Source organism: Spinacia oleracea, chromosome 6 (assembly GCF_020520425.1).
Source record: "Spinacia oleracea cultivar Varoflay chromosome 6, BTI_SOV_V1, whole genome shotgun sequence".
Taxonomy (NCBI): domain Eukaryota; kingdom Viridiplantae; phylum Streptophyta; class Magnoliopsida; order Caryophyllales; family Amaranthaceae; genus Spinacia; species Spinacia oleracea.
The window spans coordinates 86448860-86454672 of record NC_079492.1 but is presented as its reverse complement, the minus strand read 5'-3'; the positions used below and the strand labels follow the sequence as shown (position 1 = coordinate 86454672).

General features: G+C 35.6%; 1 long non-coding RNA gene across 1 annotated transcript; it reads right to left on the bottom strand.

Annotated features, from left to right (window-relative positions):
* Window positions 1-1555: 1555 nt before the first annotated feature.
* On the bottom strand, window positions 1556-3782 carry LOC130463873 (uncharacterized). The gene is made up of 3 exons (XR_008924066.1): window positions 3441-3782; window positions 3260-3316; window positions 1556-1743 (listed from the first exon to the last, which is right to left on the bottom strand). It is a non-coding gene; the product is annotated as an uncharacterized lncRNA (long non-coding RNA).
* Between the last annotated feature and the right edge of the window lie 2031 nt (window positions 3783-5813).

Below are 5813 nucleotides of genomic sequence, written 5' to 3'. Positions count from 1 at the left end.
CGGGTTATGGGTAAGGAAACCTTAGAAAAATCTTGAACGAATCTTCGATAGTATCCAGCTAAACCCATAAAACTCCGTACTTCGGGTACATTAGTTGGTCTAGACCATTCCATAATTGCTTTTATTTTCTCAGGATCAACAAATACACCTTTCTCAGAGATAATATGACCTAAAAATGATATTTCCTTAAGCCAGAATTCACATTTCGACAACTTAGCGTATAACTGGTTTTCAATCAACATATCTAACACTTTTCTCAGATGCTCCTCGTGTTCCTCATTACTCTTAGAATATACCAAAATATCATCAATGAAAACAACTACAAACTTATCAAGGTATGGTTTAAAAATACAGTTCATTAAATCCATAAATACAGCTGGTGCATTAGTTAACCCAAAAGGCATCACAACAAACTCATAGTGACCATATCTAGTTCTAAAGGCTGTCTTTGGAATATCCTCAGGTTTAATTCGAAGTTGATGGTAACCTGACCTCAAATCAATCTTAGAAAACACTTTTGCACCTCGAAGTTGGTCAAACAAATCATCAATACGGGGTAAAGGATACTTATTCTTAATGGTAATCTTGTTTAACTCTCGATAATCTATGCATAACCTCATAGTTCCGTCCTTTTTCTTCACAAACAAGACAGGGGCTCCCCAAGGTGAAACACTAGGTCGAATATATCCTTTTTCAAGTAATTCATCTAAATGTTTCTTTAATTCTTGTAACTCAGCTGGTGCCATTCTATATGGTGCCTTAGAAATAGGGGTGGATCCTGGAATTAATTCAATGCTGAAATCTAATTCTCTTGGTGGGGGCATACTAGGTATTTCTTCTAGAAAAACATGTGGGTACTCACAAACAACAGGTATGTCGGTAATGGAAGGTCCAGAGGTATTTAAGTCAATAACACTACACAGATAACCAGATAAACCACTCTCAATCATTTTACGTGCTCTCAAAGCATGGACAATTTGAATCGTTGGTTTTCTTACTAACTTATGGAATGAAACTCTATCTCCATCTGGCGTTTTAAGGGTCACACTTTGCCTCGAACAATTAAGCACTACTACATAAACGACCAAATGCAACCCTTAAAAACCCTTGCAATAGGTCCAATAACCGTTGCTATAGACCTATTGCAACGGTTGGTCAACCGTTGCTGTTGCTGCCGTTGCATTAGGTTTATTGCAACGGTTGATTTCACCTAATGCAATAGTTAGGTGTTATGTCCAATCAACCGTTGCATTAGACCCTATTGCAACCGGTATTATACCTAATGCAACGGTTCTTGCAATCTCATATAGACCGTTGCAGTTGATCTAATGCAATGCTTATTTACGCTAATGCAACGCCCAATATCTTCTTAGAACCGTTGCATCAGGTTTATTCCACCCATTATTATTATTCGAGGTAAATATATTTTAAATTAAATGTTCACAAAAAAATAAAACAATAAAATAACACATAGTGACAAACAACATTAAGAAATTTGAATGATAATAAAAATTATATTTTTATTAAAAAAATAATATAGTTAATTTACAATGTTTTACGATATTGCGAACAAAGTTTCACCAAAATAAGTCCAACCTATGATGGACAATTCACCTAGATATTCAACTTATATAAGATCACTAAGAAAATCAAACACCAACTTGTGAGTATAAACCTCCACTAAGAATGTCATTTCAATAATCATAACATTCTTCCTCCTACACCATGTAGTTCATCATATACCTATACAAACCAACAATTAAATAAATATTATTAGAAAATAATTTAATCATGTACCTCATAGTAATTAAAATGAATTTAACATTCTTAATGTTAAAAACATATTGAATATGACCACACCCAATTAACTTCGACATGAAATGGATCAAAACCATTAACCAAACTAGGCAATCAATGTATTAAACAACCACAAGACAAGTGGAATCACAAGTTTTCTTGAGTATATACAAAGTATTATGTAAAGTCATGACCTCAAAAACAAACTGACAATCAAGACAATGAGCTAAGTGAGGCGGAAGTTTCTAATCACACAGTGTACAAGATTAAAATATAGGCTTTCTGAATAATAATTGAAGCTCATGACCGAACCAATACAACAATCTATTTTAAGCTTGCATTGGCGCAAGTAATCATCGATCTTAAGCAACATAAATTATTCACAAGGTAAAGCTTATAGTAAAAAAACAAAAGAATAACTTAAGTATGACATAGGGATAATAAAACATAAGGATCAGATAAACACCGTAAAACAACGAAAAGTTAAAAGGGTATAGTTTTAGCTAGTTAGGGAACATAATGACTTATTTATTTGACGAAAGTACATGTAAAGCTAGCACAACAAATCTTTGCCGCACTTTTCCATATTCTGCAAATGGAAAATCGTTCAATAACTTAATTATCCTAGCAAATCAATCACTTAAGTACAAATCTCCACAAAATCTTGGTAATGTAGTAGCTTTAATTCAAAAATCATAGATGTATACAAATAAAACCTTGCCAAGCACAAACACGAAGGTGCAACTCCAAAACTGAAAGAGAACCTAAACGCAATAATAGTATAATTAACAAGTACATCATAGCCAAATCCAGTAATACAAAAATAATGGCTTCTAATTTATTTTATTAAGTTCAGTAGTAACTACAACCTTGAATTTCATACTCCGTATTACTTAGTAGTTAGTACTAAACAACAAGTTATCTACAATAACAAGGAGGTTACTAATCATATTATATAACTTTAAGGATCTATAAACAAAAGTTAGGAGTTCTACTCTTTAATTGAGACACAATCATTTGTTTTTCAAATCTGCCTATCACCATAACAACTTATACAATATGCAATAAGCTAACTTTCAGTAATCAATAAGTCCATAAATTTATTTATAAAAGATCCATGGAGCCCAATTTCCATTTAAGTACTTGTATACAATCATAGAAGAACAAAAGAAATCACATATTTCAAACTCAAAAGTGGGAGAACATGTCTCACAACTCTCATTTATATAGATTATCCAAGAAGTTATTTAATCATTTAACAAAAAGACCATTACAAATATGTGGTGTTTAAATTAGAAAATGCAGTAACTTCGTATATTTTTGTTTGAACATAAAATCCATTTCAATTTAATATCTTAGTAATCATTAAATTAGGAAAACACATAATATTCAATGGAAATATGTATAAAAAAAATTCTAGATCTAACACTAAAATTGACAAATTAAACACATAAATCAGTACCTCTAGAATCCAGAAGCTCACGCGGTCGTTCATCTCCCGAAACAAGCAACAAAACCCCTAATTTCACAATTAAAACACATAAACATTCAACATCAGATTACCAACCCCTAAAATCATCGATAAAGTGACAACAACGCAAATTAAAAGTAAAAATTAACAAGAATTTTCAAATTAAGAATACCAGTGAAAATCAAGGCCAACAATTGACGGTCCTCCCAACATTTGATGAATTACAATATCAACTTCAATTAAGAGAGGAGAGAGAAACAGGAAACAATGAAACAATCCAATAACGCGGCTGGCCGCCGACGAAAGTAACTGGTAATTGAAATTTTAGAGGGGTTTTAGATATTGGATCCATTGGGATAGAAACTGGGAGAAAATCGATAAGTATAATGCTTGATATAGAGTGGAGAAGGTCTTTTTTTCTAATTATAATTTTTGTGATTTGGGGGCGGAATGAACAAGGGTTTCTAATTGGGGTGGATAGATTTAATAAATACGAAGTTCAGTTGGGGTGGATAGATTTAATACATAGGGATTACAGTTGTTCGGGATCGTTGCAATAGTTCAAAGAGCCGTTGCATTTGACTACCTAATGCAACGGTTTAATTAAAACGTTGCGGTAGGCCGTTGCATTAGGGAAAACCGTTGCAAAAACCGTTGCATAATCTTTGACCATTGCAATAAACCGTTGCGTTAAGATTACCCGTTACATTAGACGGTTGCATTTGCTCGTTTATGTAGTAGTGAAGGTTAGCTTCATACTTAGTCAACCAATTCATTCCCAAGATTACATCAAATTCAGATAGGTCAAAAGCTAGTAGGTCTGCTCGAAACTCAACTTTATCTATTACAATAGGGAAATCCTTATACATGGTTCTACATTTCACAATTTCTCCACTAGGAAGGGAAACACTCATAGCATGAAAGTCACAACATGGTTTCAAATTTAAATATTTTGCAAACAATGGAGAAATAAAGGAATGCGAAGCTCTAGAATCAAAAAGAACATGGGCTGCTAAAGAATGGATAGAGAAGGTACCGGTGATAACATTATCATTATCATCTGCCTCATCCTGTCTCATCACAAAAACTCTTCCAGCTGGCGGTGGTCGGGGTGGGTTGCGGTTTGAACCTCCTGTGTTGTTGTTGTTCCCACCACGATCGTTGTTAGTTGAAACTGGTCCTCTCGTGGTTGGGGTTACCTGCTTCGGACAATCTCTGATGTAATGATCATGGCTCTTACATCGAAAACAAGTGTTCGATCCTACACGGCATTCACTCTCGATGTGGCCTCTTCTCCCACATTTGGCACATTCTTGCGCCCTATTATCCTGGTTTCCACGATAACCTTATCCTTTGTTTCCAACATCGTTCCTCCTTTGATTTCCCTGATAGCCTTGGTTAGGCTTCTTTGCTCCTCCTTGACTCTGGTTTTCATTTCTCCTTTTATACCCAACATTCTTCGCTTCTCGAAGCAGTACCACTCGCTCTACATTAGCTGCAATATCAACCATATCCTGGTATGAAGTAAACCTCTGAGTGGACAACCTATCCTGGTACTTAAGGTGCAGACCTCGCTCGAAATGGTTCATCCTGGACTGCTCTGTCGACACCAAGTCTGGTGCAAACCTTGACAACTCCATGAACTTATTTGCGTATTCCAACACGCTCATTGTTCCTTGTTGCAAGTGTAGAAATTCATCTTCTTTTTGTTTCCTCAAGGATGGTGGATAAAACTTGTCTCTCATTAACTTCCGTAGTTCGTTCCAACCAAATCCAGGCCCATTCTTTCGTTCCTTGTTAAATTTCCACCATAATCCTGCTTGACCCGATAAGTAGAACACTGCGAAATCAACTCTCCATTTCTCAGGGCATTGCAGGGTTTCAAACAACTGATCAATGCGACTTATCCAATCCTCGAACTCAACTGGATCGGGCTTGCCATCATAGGATGGTGGGTTGAGCGACGAAAAGTTCTTGAACATCGTTGCGCTCTCGTTCCCACTAACATCTTTCTTCTTCCGAGAATCATGGACTAATTCGGCCAACATTGCACTCACATTTTCCAATCGTTCCATCCTTTCCTCGTGGCCATTAACATGGACATACTCCTCGTGAGTAATGTCGTTATCATCGTGAACATGATGCTCGTTGCGAGCTCCGTTGGTAACATCGTTGATAGAATCAATGGTCGACATTCTGCATAACATATGTTATCAGATTGAAGCGAAATAATAATATAAAATAAACCCTTTGATCCCGTTCCTACACTCACACTCATATTCATTTTAACTTAGCAAGATTTAAGAACATTCTTTTTAACTCATTCCTTAAAATTCTTTACTTAAAGCCTAATGAATTCTATTCGTGCGAAAACCCGTAAGGTTTAGTACTTATGGTCCAGAACCTTTGATCTTGATACCAAACTGTAACGCCCCGACCTCTAATTCAATTATTAAAGCATAATTAGCAGCGGAATTAACCTAATTGGTCGGGACATTACCGGCCGTAACTTCCTTTTTGGAAATTACAAGGCAAACATCCATCA